Source organism: Oncorhynchus tshawytscha, linkage group LG30 (genome assembly GCF_018296145.1).
Source record: "Oncorhynchus tshawytscha isolate Ot180627B linkage group LG30, Otsh_v2.0, whole genome shotgun sequence".
NCBI lineage: Eukaryota > Metazoa > Chordata > Actinopteri > Salmoniformes > Salmonidae > Oncorhynchus > Oncorhynchus tshawytscha.
In genome coordinates, this window is record NC_056458.1 from 8,341,756 (window position 1) to 8,362,693 (window position 20,938).

Sequence of the window (20,938 nt, forward strand, 5' to 3'; positions counted from 1 at the left end):
GGGGCTATCAGGTGTAGGAACTGATACAATAGGTAGGAATGCAACAGTGGCAAAAGTTATCCTTGGTGATGTAATTGCAGACAATGTCTCAGAAACGCTGCCTGGCGCCGAAGAAGCAGATGTGGACATTGGCATTATAGTTGACGTCTCTAATGTTCTTTCAGATGGTTTTCCAGGGGAGGTGGCTAACAGCTCAAACGTTTTCCCGCCTAATGTCCTAGTTGTTGCTATGGTTTGTAATGTAGTTGTTCTTAACATGCCAGATGAGTTTGAAGCATATACAGATGCTGGTGCAATTTCTGATTTGATTGCAGATTTCATTTTAGGTGTTGTTATCAAAGAAGAGGTTGTGGGTGTAGTCATCGTGCCTTTTGAAGTTGAGGATCTTACAGGAGCATCAACACGGGCCGGTTCAAATGCACTTGTCGACATTTCAGATGTTTTAACCTCTGAATTTTCCGATGATTCTGCAGTTGCAGTTGTTCTCTCTGTTGTTTTTGTCTCATATGAAGTTTCTTCCAATTTGTTTGTAGTTTCTATGGCCTTTACATTTGCTATTTCAAATTGTACAGGCATTTTCGTCGCAAGGTCGATCTGAGACGTGCTTCCAGGGGGTTCTTTTGTGGAAGGTGCTTGTGTAAAAGTGGTTGCCAGGACATGTGAAGTTTCCATCATGATTTCATCCCCAGGTGAGGGAGCTCCTAATGTTGTTGAAGTGGGGTTTGACTCTCCCTGTTGTGACTTTGTAAAGGCTGTTTCAGTGGTGTATACAGACAGGTCCATGGATGTGGTGGTAGCTAATATTTCAGAGGAAACTGTAGATTCAGGATATCCTGGACCAGTAGTGGGTTGGGTAGTGCCACTGATGTCAACATAGGGGTCATGTGCTCTTCCATTCACCCTGAAGACAAACCATTGAGATAAATGTAATGGTGTAATTATCCTCTTTTATAAGTGTAAATTTAGTAGTTACTGACATGGAGTAAACAAGGCAATAAAACATTGAAACCAAAGATACTGTAAAGCATAGGATTTGTATACCTGAAAGCATTGCCTGGCAATGGTGACATAGTGTTGTGAACAATTCCTGCAAGAAGACAGAGGTGTGCTGATTGTATTACTCATCATTGAGGTCACACTTTATTTGGACAGTCCGGTTAGTCCATCTGTAAATGCTCTACAGATGGACATACTATCAACAAGCTATCTGTTGATAAGCAACTGCTTGCTAAGGTTAAGGTTGGGGTTTGGTTTGCAATAAGGGTTAAGGTTAGGGTAAGGGTTAAGTTTAGGGTTAGGGTTAGGATACAGGTTAATGTTAAGGTTAGGGCTGAGGTTAGTAGAAAATTAGTTGAAATGTTACTGATAGTCTGTAGAGCATGTACAGATGAGCTATCCAAAGAAAGTGTTACCTAAGCAATTCATGTTGATCATGGCTATTTGTAAAGCAAATGAATTTAGTGGCCATTATATTATTGGAAAAACAATTTGTCTTGCATACTGACAAACATCTAAAACATCTATTGTATCTGAAAAGTAAATCCATACTGTGTTCGTTTTTATGGAAAGAGCTATACTTGCCTGTAATGATAATGAGAAGAGAGAGGGTTTTCTCTGCCATAGTGTGACCAGGACATTCCCTCATGTATGATCCTGGAGGGTACACAAGTGTGTTCATACAGTACATGGGAAAGTACGTTCACTCTTAATACATACTGGCATGCAAGCAAATTGCAGCAGATCTCAGTTGAATGCATTCAGTTGTACAATTGACGAGGTATCCCACTTTCCCTTTCCCTACTTGAAATCGACCTGCCATGCTGTCTTAGTTGTACTCTGTACAGAGTACCAAAGCTTTCATAAACATATCAAATCTGAGATCAAATGCATCCCAGGAGAACATCCACACATGCCAAAAAGGAGAATTATGTTTATACTTTCAGCAGCAGCTGACTGTTGACTTTGGCAAACCAGGCAGAACAACATGGAGTGAACAATTCTCAGCTAAGTAGTGAAAATTCAAAACACAAGATGTCGAGCAGTAAGTTCAACAGAGTCTGAAAGAGATTCGTTATTAACTATACAGAGGACAACTGACACATCTTTAGCCCTCGGGTGACTTCATTTGCCTGAGAGATACAGTGGTCATGTAGCTGTCCGCAAGGAGTGGTGCATCTTGCAAATGAGGAAATCATGCAAAACCGGCATCAATAAGGCGGCATCAATAAGACTTCTATCAGTAATGTTGACTCAAAACGCTCATTCAATTATTAGTCTGCGTGTTTTATTCCTCTTTCTCCACTAACCAAATGTCTCCGATATCACTTCTGTCCATGACATATTCTGTTGTTTCGCTTTCCTTTACGTACCCTGGACTCTATGCACCATACTTTACGCACGCCAATCAATTTCTACGTATGTTTTAAACATTTTTTTTTGTTATTGACCAAATTGGTTAATATCATCAGTGACAAATGCATTTGCAACATCTTACATCAGACGTTATGTTGTAATTGAACCTAAGCAATACAAAAAAAACAACAACACTGTAAACAAACTATTTCTCTGAGATAGGGGTGGCCATATTTACCTGAGATAGGATGAGTGGAAGGACACGGATAGTCCTGGACCATAGGATGGTCTCACAGTGTGTGGCACACATGGTACAGTAACTAATTCTTACCCTCCTATGCCTTACCTGCTTTGCATCCCAGCCAGTCATATACTCTCCATCACACTTTCTACCCTGTCAGAGAAACACCCACATTTTTTGGTACGCATTTACTACCCACACATCCTTAACAGCAACATTTCAGGTTTTGTTTGTTTGTGGTGAGTTATGTTGTGGGATGGGATGAGAAATGTTTGCTGTCGATTGTTTTATTTCAACAACAGGTGGTGTATTTTTCCCTCTGTTCTAGATGTTCTGGAAACACTTGATGGGGCAACATAGATTCAGTTTGTTTACGACTCGTGTTTTCAACTGAATCACATAAGATCTCCCAATTGTAGGTATGTTTTCATGTCGCGTTTGTAGCTGCTGCGGCTTTGAGATGTTCTATTGTTTATCCACTAGGGGGAACCCTTGATTGAAAATGCAGAGCGCTTCATGCAGTATTTTAACAGGGAATACTTAATCAGGTATACATATCTGTACATTTAAAATTAACTGAGAGATGTTATTTATAGGTACGGTATGCTGTTAGCAACTGTAACCTCTTTTTATGAGAGATGTGAAGGTGGTAGTGGTGAGGGGGTGGGAGGCATAAAAAAGTTGGGTCATTCAGGGTAAAAAAAACAAAAAAAGACTGTTATCGTTACAGAGTTATTTGTACCTGTTACTAGACAGCCACAGCCACCATTGATTCAGTTCTATTCTAGTTCCAGGATCGCCTAGCCACTCTCAAATCTCCCTCCAGCTCAGTCTAAAGGTCTGCGAATTTGAGATTATCTCTAATCGCCTGGCCCTGGAGGTCAGATAAGGTAGAAGTGTCAAGCAGCTATTACAGTGGCCTCCTGTAATAGATCACTCCAGTGTAGGTGAAGGTGAAGAGGGTGAGGATGGAGGGGATCATAGGTCAGTGCTTGGCTGGGCAGAGTCAATGGGAGTCAATGAATGGGGGATCAGGTTTAGAATCCGCTAACATCACCACTTTACTAGCTAAATACTTACAATAATATTGTGGTAGTAATTGGTTACTCAAAAGCATAACCTTTTTCTATGTGCCGCCCAAAACGACGAGCAGCAGTGCTTTATATTTCCTAGCTCTTACATCACATGCATGTTGACTTGAACAGATTAGCTTCTTATTTGATTTGCTATGAGCTCCATGTTGTACTGGTAATCTGATCAAAAAATAGAGAGTGATACTGTAGTTGCATAGCAACAGGATTCATGTTTGACTGGTTCTCGCAGTCAAACTGTAGGGATGAAAATGATATTGGCTCATAATGAGCGAGGAAGACTGTTCCTATCCGAGTGGTAACTAGGCCAGAGGTGGGTTTTCCGCCATACTGTCTCACTTCCTGTCTCACTTCCCAATGTTAATCCCACAGACCAGATAAAGAAATAAGCCATATAGACTTCTTTCTTTAAATATTGAAGTGATTAAGGCCCCACAGGCCCGACACCTCATTAGGGTATAATTAGTGAGGTCTGCTAACGAGGAGGAGGTAGCAGATCCCAGTCCACAGAGCCCAGGGTCGAGGAATGGAGGGGGTTATATATGTGGGGCAGTACTGTGATTCTCACAGAATTAACACATAAACTCTTTACACGGGGGCACACTTACAGTACATTAATACTCACCTACACCCACCACTCCTACACAAATACACTGTCTGTTATACAAGAGAACACCTACACTTACTAGCACACCTACTGCTGTTCACACACATCTTCTCTATACAGTACACTGTGGAGTATCCTAACCCACTATCTAACATGACATGCTCAGTGCACGTCCTAAGGCCAGTGCCCAAAAACCCTCAGCAAGTCACTTACATAAACAAAACAAGCCGACCATTCATAAACCCAATAATGCTATGTGACAGAAGTCCCTGTTCCTGGCTTTCGTGGTGAAGACGATGTTATACATTTAAGCATTGTACTACAGAGGAGCATACTAAGGTTCTAAGGAAACTACACAGAGGTGCAGTGAATAGTGATGAACTGTTGGGACGGTGAACTTCAGAGAGGAAGATGAAATAGGAAGGCTGTGCTGCAACGACAACCTGTTGTGCTCTATTATAACTCAAAAACACATCTTGCCATAACAACGCATCAGATGTTCATTGTGGGAGTTGTCCTGGAAACAAGAGCTTGCGGAGGGAGCGTGGAGACGAATGGATGGTTTTAGTTTATCAGGTTCTATTCTACGATGGGCTGATTCTCCTGTGACCTCATTTTATCATTCCCTCCCTCCACCCACAAGTGTAACAATGGTCTCAAATCAGGTCATATCCAGGCGAGATCTCTGCTACATCCTCACACTGAAACTGGATCTCTCTCCGGCTCTGCTTTTCACTGCTGAGCCAAAAAGGAGAGCAGTTAGGTTAACCATGTGATGGCTACCAGTAATGGACTTGAATGAGAGCATGCATTGTTTGTTGGAATGCTTGCTTAGTGATTTTAGTTCTTGCTCAGGTGTAATTGTTTCATCGTACATGATTCAGACTAATGTAGCTAGTTCTGTCATAAATCGGGACGAGAGTGACGCTGGCCTCAAAAGGTAAACTTGACAGTAAAGGTCTGTTCTGTCCTGTTCACTTGTCAGCTATACGCACACACCTGACTGATCACATGATTATGCCTATCGAGCCATGTTGGCAACTAAGGAATAAAAGGAAGTGAAGTGAAAGAGGACAAAATACAGTTTGTTACAATTTTTGTGTACTGTATTTAGTAAGTATCTGCGACATATCCACAGGAGTTCATTAAAGATGGTAAACAAGCAGCTGAATCCTGCCCACACTGCTCATGCCTCATTGGAGGTGACCTAGCTGCAGTCTATGCAGCGGAGGGGTCATGAGGGAAACTCTTCACATATACTGTCCATGTATGTCTCTATGCTGTTAGTCTGTTAGCAACCGCCTCCATTTATCCTCTTCTCTGTCCCCACATAAAACCTCCCTCTTCTACCTCACTAGCAACTAGGGTAGGATGGTGAGGAAGTGATGCAAACTGACTGAGCCTTTGCCAATCATGAAGCAGATGTGTGGTGTATATAAGTGTCGTCGCCCACTGAGCTACAGTACGACTTCCTTCCTTAGGGACGTCGATACGCAACAGACCTGAGGCACCCGTCCCCTGATCTCACTGAGTTACGTTGCCGTGGCACCAGCTCTCCTCCTCACTGTCCTGGTTTCATTCTGTCTAATTATTCTCAAAGTTCAAACTAGAACAGCAGGCTGACCTTCAGGAACTAGTTTGGGGAGGCATGGAGATGTGGAGAGGGGAGGGCGAGAGGGAGAATGAGCAAGAAAGACACCAGAAATAGGCTGGTTGTCCCAGGGAGATGACTCCAAAAAGCAGTGGGAGGAATATAAATATCTTTTAGTAGGTCGTATCGACCAGAAAGTAACCCGCTATACTGGTGACGGTTTCCTGGAGACTGCGACTTTGAAAGTTTCAGAGGCATGGGGAGGTGGGGGTGACAGATACCAGTGAGTCACTTAGCTCTATTGATACCAGCACTGCTGGACTGCTTTTAAATGTAAACCTCAATTGGTATGATTAAAACATGTAACTGACACAAGTCATGCTGACATGATTGGAACATTTTTGGGTGGGGGATTCCTTTTGTTATAGCAAATGCATCAGGGACCCCCTTAAAATCAGAACACAACTCCAACTTTAGAGTCCAAAAAAAATAGCACACAAGGAGTTTTACTATGACTGCTGCACCGCATGGCTGGACTAACCAAATCTTGGGCCCTGGGAAATAACATTTTAAAGGCCCCCCCTCAATTTTTGCAGTTGTCAAGGTAATTTACTGCAATTCTACACATATTCCCATGGAGCAGAGAGACACATTTTCAGGTTTAAATCTTAAATGACAGTGCATTTACGTTCAAAACAACATTTTTAGGAAATACAAGTTGAGTTGAAAACTGGATCCTTGATGGAGTTCTGTGGATCCTTGTGACCCTCCCAGGCCCTGTTGTGCATCTAGGGTAGCCTATATTTGTAACGATCCTCTTCATCTGATAAAGAGTAGTCAAGATCGGACCAAAACACAGCGTGGTAAGCGTCCATGTTAATATTTATTTTAACTCAGACAAAATTACAACACTAGACCAACACGAAACAGTTCTGTCTGGTGCAGAGACAGAAAACAACTACCCACAAACACAGGTGGGAACAGGCTACCTAAGTATGGTTCTCAATCAGAGACAACGATTGACAGCTGCCTCTGATTGGGAACCATACCAGGCCAAACACATAGAAGTACAAAACATAGAACAAAACATAGAATGCCCACCCCAACTCAAGCCCTGACCAAACCAAAATAGAGACATAAAAAAGGAACTAAGGTCAGGACGTGACAATATTGGAGATGAGTAATATTACATTACATTGTATTGTATTGCATCCTCTTAACTTGTTCCACAGATCCCTTGGCCAAATGTGTTTAATCTGTTGTTGCTAGCCACGGACACCCTGCAGTAGGACCCCGGTTTGGGAACCACTGATATTATTCACTGTAACCTGAACAAACATGCATGCTTTGATTAGGGGACATTCAAGACCTCCATCCACAATCTTGTGCTAGGCTAACACAATGTCAAAATGTGTTCTTACTGACTATATAATGACACAGATTACTACATTTATGTCATTTAGCAGACGCTCTAATCCAGAGCGATTTACAATTGAGTACTGGTCCGCCGTGGGAATTAAACCCATAACCCTGGAATTGCAAGCGCCATGCTCAACCAACTAAGCCACATGGGACCCATTATATAGCATTAGAAACTGGATGGTTCGAGCCCTGAATGCCGATTGGCTGACAGCTGTGGTATATCAGACCGTATAACATGTATTTTTACTGCTCTAATTATGTTGGTAACCAGTTTATAATAGCAATAAGGCACCTCTGGGGTTTGTGGTATATCTATACCACTGAAAGAGCTGCAAAATCTGGACCCCTACAAATCAGCCGGGCTAGACAATCTGGACCCTTTCTTTCTAAAATTATCTGCCGAAATTGTTGCAACCCCTATTACTAGCCTGTTCAACCAATCTTTCGTGTCATCTGAGATTCCCAAAGTTTGGAAAACAGCTGCAGTCATCCCCCTCTTCAAAGGGGGGGACACTCTTGACCCAAACTGCTACAGACCTATATCTATCCTACCCTGCCTTTCTAAGGTCTTCGAAAGCCAAGTCAACAAACAGATTACCGACCATTTTGAATCCCACCATACCTTCTCCGCTATGCAGTCTGGTTTCAGAGCTGGTTATGGGTGCACCTCAGCCACGCTCAAGGTCCTAAACGATATCTTAATCACCATCGATAAGAAACAATACTGTGCAGCCGTATTCATTGACCTGGTCAAGGCTTTTGACTCTGTCAATCACCACAACCTCATCGGCAGACTCGATAGCCTTGGCTTCTCAAATGATTGCCTCACCTGGTTCACCAACTACTTCTCTGATAGAGTTCAGTATGTCAAATCGGAAGGCCTGTTGTCCGGGCCTCTGGCAGTCTCTATGGGGGTGCCACAGGGTTCAATTCTTGGACCGACTCTCCTGTCTGCATACATCAATGATGTCGCTCTTACTGCTGGTGAGTCTCTGATCCACCTCTACGCAGACGACACCATTCTGTATACTTCTGGCCCTTCTTTGGACACTGTGTTAACAACCCTCCGGACTAGCTTCAATGCCATACAACTCTCCTTCCATGGCCTCCAATTGCTCTTAAATACAAGTGAAACTAAATGCATGCTCTTCAACCGATCACTGCCTGCACCTGCCCACCCGTCCAACATCACTACTCTGGACGGTTCTGACTTAGAATATGTGGACAACTACAAATACCTAGGTGTCTGGTTAGACTGTAAACTCTCCTTCCAGGCTCACATCAAACATCTCTAATCCAAAGTTAAATCTAGAATTGGCTTCCTATTTCGCAACAAAGCATCCTTCACTCATGCTGCCAAACATACCCTTGTAAAACTGACCATCCTACTGATCCTCGACTTTGGCGATGTCATTTACAAAATAGCCTCCAATACCCTACTCAATAAATTGGATGCAGTCTATCACAGTGCCATCCATTTTGTCACCAAAGCCCCATATACTATCCACCACTGCAACCTGTACGATCTCGTTGGCTGGCCCTCGCTTCATACTCGTCGCCAAACCCACTGGCTCCAGGTCATCTACAAGACCCTGCTAGGTAAAGTCCCCCCTTATCTCAGCTCGCTGGTCACCCTAGCAGCACCCACCTGTAGCACGCGCTCCAGCAGGTATATCTCTCTGGTCACCCCCAAAACCAATTCTTCCTTTGGCCGCCTCTCCTTCCAGTTCTCTACTGCCAATGACTGGAACAAACTACCAAAATGGAAACACTTATCTCCCTCACTAGCTTTAAGCACCAGCTGTCAGAGCAGTTCACAGATTACTGCACCTGTATATAGCCCATCTAAAATTTAGCGCAAACAACTACCTCTCCCCCTACTGTATTTATTTTGCTCCTTTGCACCCCATTATTTCTATCTCTACTTTGCACATTTTTCCACTGCAACTCTACCATTCCAGTGTTTTACTTGCTATATTGTATTTACTTCGCCACCATGGCCTTTTTTTGCCTTTACCTCCCTTATCTCACCTCATTTGCTCACATCGTATATAGACTTATTTTTCTACCGTATTATTGACTATATGTTTGTTTTACTCCATGTGTAACTCTGTGTTGTTGTATGTGTCGAACTGCTTTGCTTTATCTTGGCCAAGTCGCAATTGTAAATGAGAACTTGTTCTCAATTTGTCTACCTGGTTAAATAAAGGCGAATATGTATATATATATATGTATTTATTTATTTATTATATATTTATATATATATTTGGCCAACATACCACAGCTGTATCCAGGCACTCTGTGTTGAGTCGTGTATAAGAAAAGCCCTTAGCCGTGGTATATTGGCCATATACCACACCCCCTCGGGCGTTATTGCTTAAATGCTATAATTTCACAATTTCTACATTAATTAATGTTGAACAATAATAATATATTTGCATTCCGTGGTTCCGGCCAGGAGCAATCAACCATAGCATTTCAACCATGGAATCCCATTCTGTGAGAGCCCTCAGTTGAGGATGCTCCTTCTTCTGGAGTGAATCACGCACCGGAGGTAAGAGCTGAGAGAAAAGGCTAAGGAAGACGAGGTGGGACTGATGTTAGAAATTGTGGTAGAGGGCCGTGTGCTTTCTGCCACAGGCTGCAGAGGCCTGTTCTGTTTGATCTCCACCCTCTCTGGGGTATACTCCCTCCCTCCCTAACTCTCACCTCCTGTGTCTCACTCTCTCTATATACATCCACCTCCTCCCCTTTCCCCTCTCCCCTGGGGTTAGCTACAGCAGTCAGGCCCACAGCAATGGTAGCAGGGTGGTGGGCCCCGTAATGGAGTCACATGTATCACATACCCTGGCTGAGGATGGGATTATCAACCGCAAACACACATACTCACAAAGGACAGACACACTCATTATGAGAGCAAACCATGATCATGATCATGATCATGGACAACAACATAAAAATGGTGTGTAAAACAAACCGTCAAAGAGACAAACAAATAATGACTGATTTTGACTACCCCGACCCCACACCATCCCTCACACTTGTGATGCCCTCCTCCCCCTCTAGGCCCTATCCATAGTGAGTGGACAGAGGGGGGTTTAGCTCAAACTGCTGCAATCTGCAGAAAGCACCCCTGTGTAAGCAAATGTGCTGGCCAGAGTCTGGCTGCCAGTAGCACCCTGATATCATGCACTCAGCTCTTTCCCTTTGTCACAGTGGATTGTGGATTGGCCGTCTGTTTAAAAGAGGGGACCAGGTAGGGGCGGGACAGGAGCGGGAATGGAATGGAGGGGCTCTGGGGGGATGGGATGATCTATTGCACACTGGTAAAATGCTCTAGCTTGTTTCAGTCTACCACAGATAGAGAGCGAGAAACACAGAGTGAAAGAGAGATGAAGAGGGAGACAAAGAAAGTTTGGAGGTAGAACAGCATGGTTGTCCAAAGTGGGTGGGTGAGACATTCCCAAGTTCCCAAGGCAGAGGTATAGACAGTTTGTTAAACATAATCTGCAAACACACACACCTATTCCCGCTTCAGATAGATGAGTGGACTGGGTCACTCTCTCTGACTCGGTGTCAGAACCGTTAATGTGAAGGGAGAGTCCAGATGGTAAATGTCTAGTCCTGAGGACTTCCCCTGGACCGACTGGTAGATTTGACTCTTCACCACCCCCTGTCAGATTTCAGCCCCCTGTCGAGCACGGCACACACGCCAACAGACAACCGTTTGAGCCACTTCTCATCTCCTAATCACTGCACTATATGGCTCATAGAACAGATCAAGGTGGGACAGACACACAGAAATATAGAGTGCATGGGAGGGGGGGCACAGTGACCAACATAACCAACACACAAGAACAATAGCGATGACTTTGATCATTGTTTTGTTTAGACCATTTTGGCTACACTGACACACACACTCATCTGTAATGTAGGTGTGCTCTGCTTCCTACTAGAGTCATTATAATGTGTACCTAGTCTATTTGTCAAAAGCATAGGTGTAACATTTCTTATAACTTTCACTGTTTAAATGGAGCAAGTTCTGCCCCTCTCTGTCTGCAGTCATTTTAAGACTGTATCATAAAGGTGGATGCTCGTGTTCTGAGTTAAATACAGTGACTATCCTGCCTCATCCTGCATACAGGCTCCTGTGTGACTGAAATTGTTTTCTGTGTGATTGTTTCCCTGTGCAAATAAACTCAACTGGAGAAAAAAAAGTGTTTTACTGAAATGCATAGGCCTTGGAGGGCAACAGGTTTGTGTTTAGGCTACTGTTCATTGACACACTATTGGGGAGTGTGCCGCTATAATCACACTATATTGATCAGTTGCTATTTCTATGGAGGATGGAAGGATAGATAAATAGCCTATGGTCCGATTTAAAGAAAAAAAATCGATTTGCCAGGAGGATCATATCGATGTAGACGCGTCAGAATCACACGTTTTGCGATAGTTCCAACACGTGATTCACATACGTATTTTGATCAATTTAGTCATTGGTATAGGCCTACCTGACTCATTACACACAATGTTCAATATTCATCCGCCCCCATAAAAAAAAAAAAAAAAACGTTTCTCTGTTCACATTTGCAGAAAGGATACCGTGTATGCATGGGGTCCACAAAGGAGCCCAATATTGCGACTAATAAACGGAAATTGTTGGGTTGGAATCAGGCTGAAATTATGAACCAGGGACAGCACCACTCTGGAGGCTTTGCGTGTCTCCGCGGTATGAATGTGATTGACTGAGCGTACTCATCCCCCCCGTATCATTCATTCTTTCTTTCTCCCTCCCTGTTGAACGAACGGAATTAGGGGACGACCGTCGGAGGTTATCTAGGAAACTGCGGACATCTCTCCGATGCTAACTTATCAACGATTTCGTATATCCTTGCGAGTAGCCTACCACCATTGCTTTGCCTTTACTCTGTCAAATGTAGAGGACTGCCTATGTTTCTGTCAAATGTAGAGGACTGCCTATGTTTCTGTCAAATGTAGAGGACTACCTATGTTTCGTATCACGCCGTGCTGCACAAGCAGCGTGAAAAGATCTGACTCAAGGATGCGGATTTAAACAGAAATACGCTGCCAACTTGGATTTGAAACATTCACATTGAATTAAGTCACTAATGCCAGTAACCAGATACTCTTTATGTTAGTTTTATATTTGATCAGTGACGCGGTAAAAATATCGAGAGCCAACCACCAACGAAGATAAACCGCGAGAACGGGTAAGCGTGCTTTTTTTTTCTCTCTCTCTCTCTCTCCAACACAGCATCACCTCCGCCACCCAGAACCAGCTAGCTAGCAAACGTGGGCTAATCCTAATATTCAGGTAAAGATGTTTTTGGGGGTACCCTTTGTCATTTTAAAAATCGACCATTGTCTAAAAAAAAATGAGCCATACATTAATAAAGCATTTGCTCTCAACTTGGCTATTTAATGTGTATTCTATTGGCTACCTCGCCATGCTGTGTTGCCTTTGTTTGAGTCGATGTTCGCCAGTTAGCTACTAGCTTGATAGCGCCCCTCATCTTCTCGGTCGAGTCCGCCAGCCATCCAACCTGACCATATTGTCCAACCAGGCGCTGTGTGACTACCCGGCGTCCCACTGAACATGACATTAGCGTTGGGCAAGGTATCTCGCCCTCAAACTGTGTATGAATACCCGACTCAAATTATATGAAGCATCTCCATCAAATGTTTGTTTGCATAGCTTTGTAAATGTTCTACTGAGCGAGCTTCGTAGGAGTTTTGATATGTCATCGTAGCTATGGGTAAACCTGGCTGTTGCGCTGTCTCACGACGAGACCAAGGAAACGACACGATCGTTCTTCTCTGGGGACACGGAGGTAGCCAGCATCATCTGCTGCTTGCTCACAATTGCAATGTTAATTGCCTGTGGATATAAACTACAACCGTTATAATTTCAGATGGCTGGCCTGTTAAGATCATATCTGTAATGCATAGCTAGCTAAGTGGTGTATTGATGTCAACCTCCAAGTGTTTTTTTTTTTTTTCTTCCTGGACAGAGCCGGTGTGGCCTGTACGAGGAGGATCAGTTTAGATAACTTGGATGAAAACACCACGTTGTATATGATTTAGTAGGAAACTAAACCTGTGTTTTGTCAGCTACGGTTTAGTCACCATTTGAGTTATGATTATGACCAGTGGAGACCTGTCATTCAGGGCAGGTTTTGAGCCCTACCCGTTTAGTGTGTATATGTGTGTGTGTGTGTGTGTGTGTCGTTCAAAAGTTTGGAGTCACTTAGAAATGTCCTTGTTTTTGAAAGAAAAGCATTTTTTTTGTCCACTAAAATAACACACAATTGATCAGAAATACAGTGTAGACATTGTTCATGTTGTAAATGACTATTGTAGCTGGAAACGGCTGATTTAAAAAAAAAATGGAATATCTACAGTGCCTTGCGAAAGTATTCGGCCCCCTTGAACTTTGCGACCTTTTGCCACATTTCAGGCTTCAAACATAAAGATATAAAACTGTATTTTTTGTGAAGAATCAACAACAAGTGGGTCACAATCATGAAGTGGAATGACATTTATTGGATATTTCAAACTTTTTTAACAAATCAAAAACTGAAAAATTGGGCGTGCAAAATTATTCAGCCCCTTTACTTTCAGTGCAGCAAACTCTCAGAAGTTCAGTGAGGATCTCTGAATGATCCAATGTTGACCTAAATGACTAATGATGATAAATACAATCCACCTGTGTGTAATCAAGTCTCCGTATAAATGCACCTGCACTGTGATAGTCTCAGAGGTCCTTAAAAGCGCAGAGAGCAGAACAAGGAACACACCAGGCAGGTCCGAGATACTGTTGTGAAGAAGTTTAAAGCCGGATTTGGATACAAAAAGATTTCCCAAGCTTTAAACATCCCAAGGAGCACTGTGCAAGCGATAATATTGAAATGGAAGGAGTATCAGACCACTGCAAATCTACCAAGACCTGGCCGTCCCTCTAAACTTTCAGCTCATACAAGGAGAAGACTGATCAGAGATGCAGCCAAGAGGCCCATGATCACTCTGGATGAACTGCAGAGATCTACAGCTGAGGTGGGAGACTCTGTCCATAGGACAACAATCAAGTCGTATATTGCACAAATCTGGCCTTTATGGAAGAGTGGCAAGAAGAAAGCCATTTCTTAAAGATATCCATAAAAAGTGTCGTTTAAAGTTTGCCACAAGCCACCTGGGAGACACGCCAAACATGTGGAAGAAGGTGCTCTGGTCAGATGAAACCAAAATTGAACTTTTTGGCAACAATGCAAAGCGTTATGTTTTGGCGTAAAAGCAACACAGCTCATCACCCAGAACACACCATCCCCACTGTCAAACATGGTGGTGGCAGCATCATGGTTTGGGCCTGCTTTTCTTCAGCAGGGACAGGGAAGATGGTTAAAATTGATGGGAAGATGGATGGAGCCAAATACAGGACCATTCTGGAAGAAAACCTGATGGAGTCTGCAAAAGACCTGAGACTGGGACGGAGATTTGTCTTCCAACAAGACAATGATCCAAAACCTAAAGCAAAATCTACAATGGAATGGTTCAAAAATAAACATATCCAGGTGTTAGAATGGCCAAGTCAAAGTCCAGACCTGAATCCAATCGAGAATCTGTGGAAAGAACTGAAAACTGCTGTTCACAAATGCTCTCCATCCAACCTCACTGAGCTCGAGCTGTTTTGCAAGGAGGAATGGGAAAAATGTCAGTCTCTCGATGTGCAAAACTGATAGAGACATACCCCAAGCGACTTACAGCTGTAATCGCAGCAAAAGGTGGCGCTACAAAGTATTAACTTAAGGGGGCTGAATAATTTTGCACGCCCAATTTTTCAGTTTTTGATTTGTTAAAAAAGTTTGAAATATCCAATAAATGTCGTTCCACTTCATGATTGTGTCCCACTTGTTGTTGATTCTTCACAAAAAAATAGTTTTATATCTTTATGTTTGAAGCCTGAAATGTGGCAAAAGGTTGCAAAGTTCAAGGGGGCCGAATACTTTCGCAAGGCACTGTACATAGGCGTACAGAGGTCCATTATCAGAAACCATCACTCCTGTGTTCCAATGGCACGTTGTGTTAGATAATCCAAGTTTATAATTTTAAAAGGCTAATTTGATCATTAGAAAACCCATTTGCAATTGTTAGCACAGCTGAAAACTATTCTGATTAAAGAGAAATAAAACTGGCCTTCTTTAGACTAGTTGAGTATCTGGAGCATCAGCATTTGTGGGTTCGATTACAGGCTAGAAACAAAACTTTCTTCTGAAACTCGTCAGTCTATTCTTGTTCTGAGAAATGAAGGCTAATCCATGCGACAAATTGCCAAGAAACTGAAGATCTGGTACAACGCAGTGCACTACATCCTTCACAGTACAGCGCAAACTGTATAGAAAGAGTAGAAAGAGGAGTGGGAGGCCCCGATGCAACTCTGAGCAAGAGGACAAGTACATTAGTATCTAGTTTGAGAAACAGATGCCTCAAGTCCTCAACTGGCAGCTTCATTAAATAGTACCCGCAAAACACCAGTCTCAAAGTCAACAGTGAGGAGGTGACTCTGGGATGGTGGCCTTCTAGACAGGGTTCCTCTGTCCAGTGTCTGTGTTCTTTTGCCCATCTTAATCTTTTCTTTTTATATGCCAGTCTGAGATATGGCATTTTCTTTGCAACTCTGCCTAGAAGGACAGCATCCTGGAGTCGCCTCTTCACTGTTTACGTTGAGACTGGTGTTTCTGGCCTTTTTTGAGCCTGTAATCAAACCTACAAATGCTGATGCTCCAGATACTCAACTAGTCTAAAGAAGGGCAGATTTCTTGCTTCTTTAATCAGAACAACAGTTTTCAGTTGTGCTAACATAATTCCAAAAGGGTTTTCTAATGATCAATTAGCCTTTTAAAATGATAAACTTTGATTAGCTAACACAACGTGCCATTGGAACACATGAGTGATGGTTGCTGATAATGGGCGTACGTAGGTATTCCATTAAAATTCAGCCGTTTCCAGCTACAATAGTCATTTACAACTTTAACAATGTCTACTCTAAACTTCTGATCAATTTGATATTTTAATGGACAAAATTTGGATTTCTTTCAAAAACAAGGACATTTCTAAGTGACTGCAAACTTTTGAATGGTGATGGTACCAGTCAAAAGTTTGGACACCTACTCATTCAAGGGTTTTTATTTGTACTATTTTCTACTTTGTAGAATAATAGTGACAACATCAAAACGATGGAATCATGTAGTAACCAAAAAAGTGTTAACAAATCAAAATAGATTTTATATTTGAGGTTCTTCAAAGTAGCCACCCTTTGCCTTGATGACAGCTTTGCACACACTGGGCATTCTCTCAACCAGCTTCACCTGGAATGCTTTTCCAACAGTCTTGAACAGTCTTGAAAGAGTTCCCTCGTGCTGAGCACTTGTTGGCTGTGTTTTCTTCACTCTGCGGTACAACTCATCCCAAACCATCTCAATTGGATTGAGATCGGGTGATTGTGGAGGCCAAGTCATCTGATGCAGCACTCCATCAATCTCCATGGTCAAATAACCCTTTCACAGCATGGAGGTGTGTTGGGTCATTGTTCATTTGAAAAACAAATGATAGTCCCACTCAGCGCAAACCAGATGGGATGGTGTATCACTGCAGAATGCTGTGGTAGCCATGCTGGTTGTGTGCCTTGAATTCTAAATGCATCACAAATGGTGTCACCAACAAAGCAGCATCACACCTCCTCCTCCATGCTTCACGGTGGGAACTATACATGTGGAGATCATCCGTTCACCTACTCTGCCTCTCACAAAGATATAGCGGTTGGAACGAAAAATCTAATTTGTATTAATCAGACTAAAGGACAGATTTCCACCAGTCTAATGTCCATTGCTAGTGTTTCTTGGCCCAAGCAAGTATCTTCTTCTTATTGGTGTCCTTTTTTGCAGCAATTTGACCATGAAGGCCTGATTCACACAGTCTCCTCTGAACAATTGATGTTGAGATGTGTCTGTTACTTGAACTCCGTGAAGCATTTATTTGGGCTGTGATTTCTGAGGCTGGTAACTCTAATGAACTTATCCTCTACAGTAGAGGTAACTCTAGGTCTTCCTATCCTGTGGCGGTCCTCATGAAAGCCAGTTTCATCATAGCACTTGATGGTTTTTGCAACTGCACTTGAAGACACTTTCAAAGTTCTTGAAATTTTCTGAATTGACTGACCTCCCTGTCTTAAAGTAATGATTGACTGTCAGTTCTCTTTGCTTATCTGAGCTGTTCTTGCCATAATATGGACTTGGTCTTTTACCAAATAGGGCTATCTTCTGTATACCACCCCTACCTTGTCACAACACAACTGATTGGCTCACATACATTAAGAAGAAAAGAAATACCACAAATTATCTTTTAACAAGGCACACCTGTTAGTCACATGGAATGCATTTCAATTATCTCATGAAGCTGGGTGAGAGAATGCCAAGAGTGTGCAAAGCTGTCATCAAGGCAAAGGGTGGCTACTTAGACTCAAATATAAAATGTATTTTGATTTGTTAACACTTTTTTGGTTACTACATGATTCCATATGTGTTATTTCATAATTTTGATGTCTTCACTATTATTCTACAATGTGGAAATTAGTTTTTTTTAAATACAGTGAGTATGTGTCGGAACTTTGACTGGTACTATATACAGTGGGGCAAAAAAGTATTTAGTCAGCCGCCAATTGTGCAAGTTCTCCCACTTAAAAAGACTAGAGGCCTTGTGAAGACTTACAGAAAACGTTTGACCTCTGTCATTGCCAACAAAGGGTATATAACAAAGTATTGAGGTAAGTATTTGGTCAATAACAAGTTTATTTTCCACCATAATTTGCAAATAAATTCATAAAAATCCTACAATGTGATTTTCTGGATATTTTTCTCTCTCATTTTGTCTGTCATAGTTGATGTGTACCTATGATGAAAATTACAGGCCTCATCTTTTTAAGTGGGAGAACTTGCACAATTGGTGGCTGACTAAATACTACTTTGCCCCACTGTATATATTATAATTGGCCTATTTTTGCATGTCATTTTTGCATTAATATGTGTTACATATCAGTTTGCAAAAAATTTAATGAAATACAAATCCTTCAGTTAATATAGCTGCATACATACATGGTCTCTTGAGTAAGGCAGCTGCAAAATGCAGGCGTTTCAGCTTAGCTCAGTGCTTTCTGTGGTGGAGGGGCAGCCAGCGAAAGCACAGAGCGTAGGCGTTGGTACTTTTCTCTAGTTGCGCTGTGATTGGCTCAGTGTTCTGTCACTCATGGGGACACTACGTCACCTTAGAATCTTCAGGGAGAGCTTGGCAGTTCAAGCCCCGTTGGTTTCTGCCATAGATTTTTATTAGAAGTGCCCATTCAAGAAGGCTTATGGTCATTGGCCACAGATAAAAATGATGTCAAATCACCTTATCTACTGTAGCTTTGATTGGATTGATCATGTCAACATCATACATACATCAAAATCTTAGAGACAAGCAGTCATCATCATGAATAACGTTGACAATCTACTGGCAAATCCTTTTCAATCCTTCATATGAATACATTTTTCTTTAACGAGGCAAGTCAGTTAAGAACAAATTCTCATTTTCAATGACATTCTACCCCGGCCAAACCCAGATGCTAGGCCAATTGTGCTCCACCCTCATGGAACTCCTGATCACGGCCGGCTGTGATGCAGCCTGGATTCGAACCAGGGACTGTAGTGACGCCACTTGCACTGAGATGCAGTGCCTTAGACCGCTGCACCACTCGGGATTGAACATTTTAAGAGGAAATTATAGATTAAATGTATCGGTGCGCAACAGCCATTGGATATTAACATTACACAATAAGTCGTAAAAATCGCAAATTCACCAATGAGTGGTTTGGAAGGAGTCAGTGGTTAACTGCAATCACTATTTTGCTTCCCCTGCCTGCTATTTGGTGGGGAGGGTGTTTGGTCCAAGTCTGGGTTTAAGGATTTAAAATGTCTGTCTGAAAGGGTCTATTTTCCAAGCTTTAAAAGGATAAACATTCACACTCGCGCACCAGAAAATGTTGAATACATTGGCAATGCTGTCAATCCAGCATGACTTCTGCTGGGTTCAAAACAACTGTGAACTCAGAACTGGGAAATCTCCGACTTCGGTGCATTCAACACAACTGGGAACGAAGGGGGAAAAAATGAGCTCCGACTGGGAAAATACATTTTGAACGGTCATCCAACTCGGAATTCCAAGTCGGGAACTCTGGCCTCTTTCTAGAGCTCTGACTTTCCAACCTGAAGATTGCTGACGTCATGATTCGACCTAGTTTTTTTTCTGAGTTCCCAGTTGTCTTGAAAGCACCACAAATCCATAGAATGCCAGACTTTGATGACAAAGTTTGCACACAAGAAGAACCACCGTGCCACCTTCCTGTTCAAGTATAACAGTGCTAAAATAGGCCTATGTCTTGTATGCTGCTGTGTAAATGATGTAATATGCCAGGGATCTATGTATACTGTAGCTAAGTAATACGATGTGTATGTTGTGTGTTAAGCTGTTAGTAGCCCATGCAAATTTGGTCTATTTGCACCTCTTAATTTAGCCTATTCTGATTTGGTGGTGCACATGTAGCCTATAGGCAGTCTTGGATTAATGTAATCATTTGAATATTGTAAAAGCGTTCTTTGTCTCCTTATATGCCCCAGTTATTTATCATGCGTTTCTAACTTGGTGTACAGGGAGAATACTGTAAGAATACGCAAATGTTCTGAAATCTGTTGCTGTACATTTCAAAGTGCTGAACAAATAGTTATATTGATTACGTCCGTCTTAGCTCGCTCATTAATGTCATAATCGAAATGACTCCTTGCCTCAGATCCCCTCATCGTTCCCTTGTGTCGTAGTTTGTACTTCTCATGTCAGAGTTCGTCATTATTGAAGGATGCGGTTTTTATCGAGTTACACAAATCCACAAGGAGTCAGTAAAAGCCATATTTATTTAAGCAAGTCATTCGTATCAGCTATGGTTTTTAAAAAGGCAGTAAATGAGGCTTAATGAACTGTTTGGCTGCCAGACAAGGCTCCGCTGATAGCCAGGTGTAGCGGTGGTAAGGATTCACTTCATGGTGCCGAAAACAAACAAAGCTCTGATGTTGGGACCGCTTTATGTGGGCACCGTTTGCCACCATTATAGTTACATTTATGTATTGCTTAGTGTTGTGTAGTGGCTTTGCTGGCATGCATCTAAAGAAATTGTTACGTTTGCTCCACCAAGATTTACTTGCTAAAATCGCCACTGATTATGACTGAATGACCACTTACGGAGAACCTTTTATGGGCCAATGACAAAAACGATCCTATCGCAAAGCTGTCTTATATCTTTCAAAACCATACCCACCCTTGTGCTCCCCCAGCCTAGACAGACCCACTATTTTCCACTAACATTTTTATGAGTACAGTATTGCGAGCTCTAGATGGATGTAGTCCAGCCATTGGTGCAGTGGTGTGTTAATCAACAGGATTTGTGAAATTTAAATGTTTGCATGGTGCATCAGCCTAATTGCCGATGTTTATTTTGTTTGAATCTATTAGTCTTGGACGTAGCCTATTAGTCA

At 42.3% G+C, this 20,938-nt stretch overlaps 1 protein-coding gene across 3 annotated transcripts in view; it reads left to right on the forward strand.

Moving 5' to 3' along the window:
* The first annotated feature begins 11,906 nt into the window (after nt 1-11,906).
* Nucleotides 11,907-20,938, forward strand: part of LOC112228845 (spectrin beta chain, non-erythrocytic 1-like) — a 101,784-nt gene continuing 92,752 nt past the window's right edge. For 2 of the 3 annotated variants that reach the window (XM_042309368.1, XM_042309370.1), the window contains exon 1: nt 11,907-12,535. The gene's annotated coding sequence lies outside the window, so the exon portion shown is untranslated. The remainder of the gene's footprint in view (nt 12,536-20,938) is intronic. The other variant, XM_042309372.1, reaches the window with a different exon arrangement.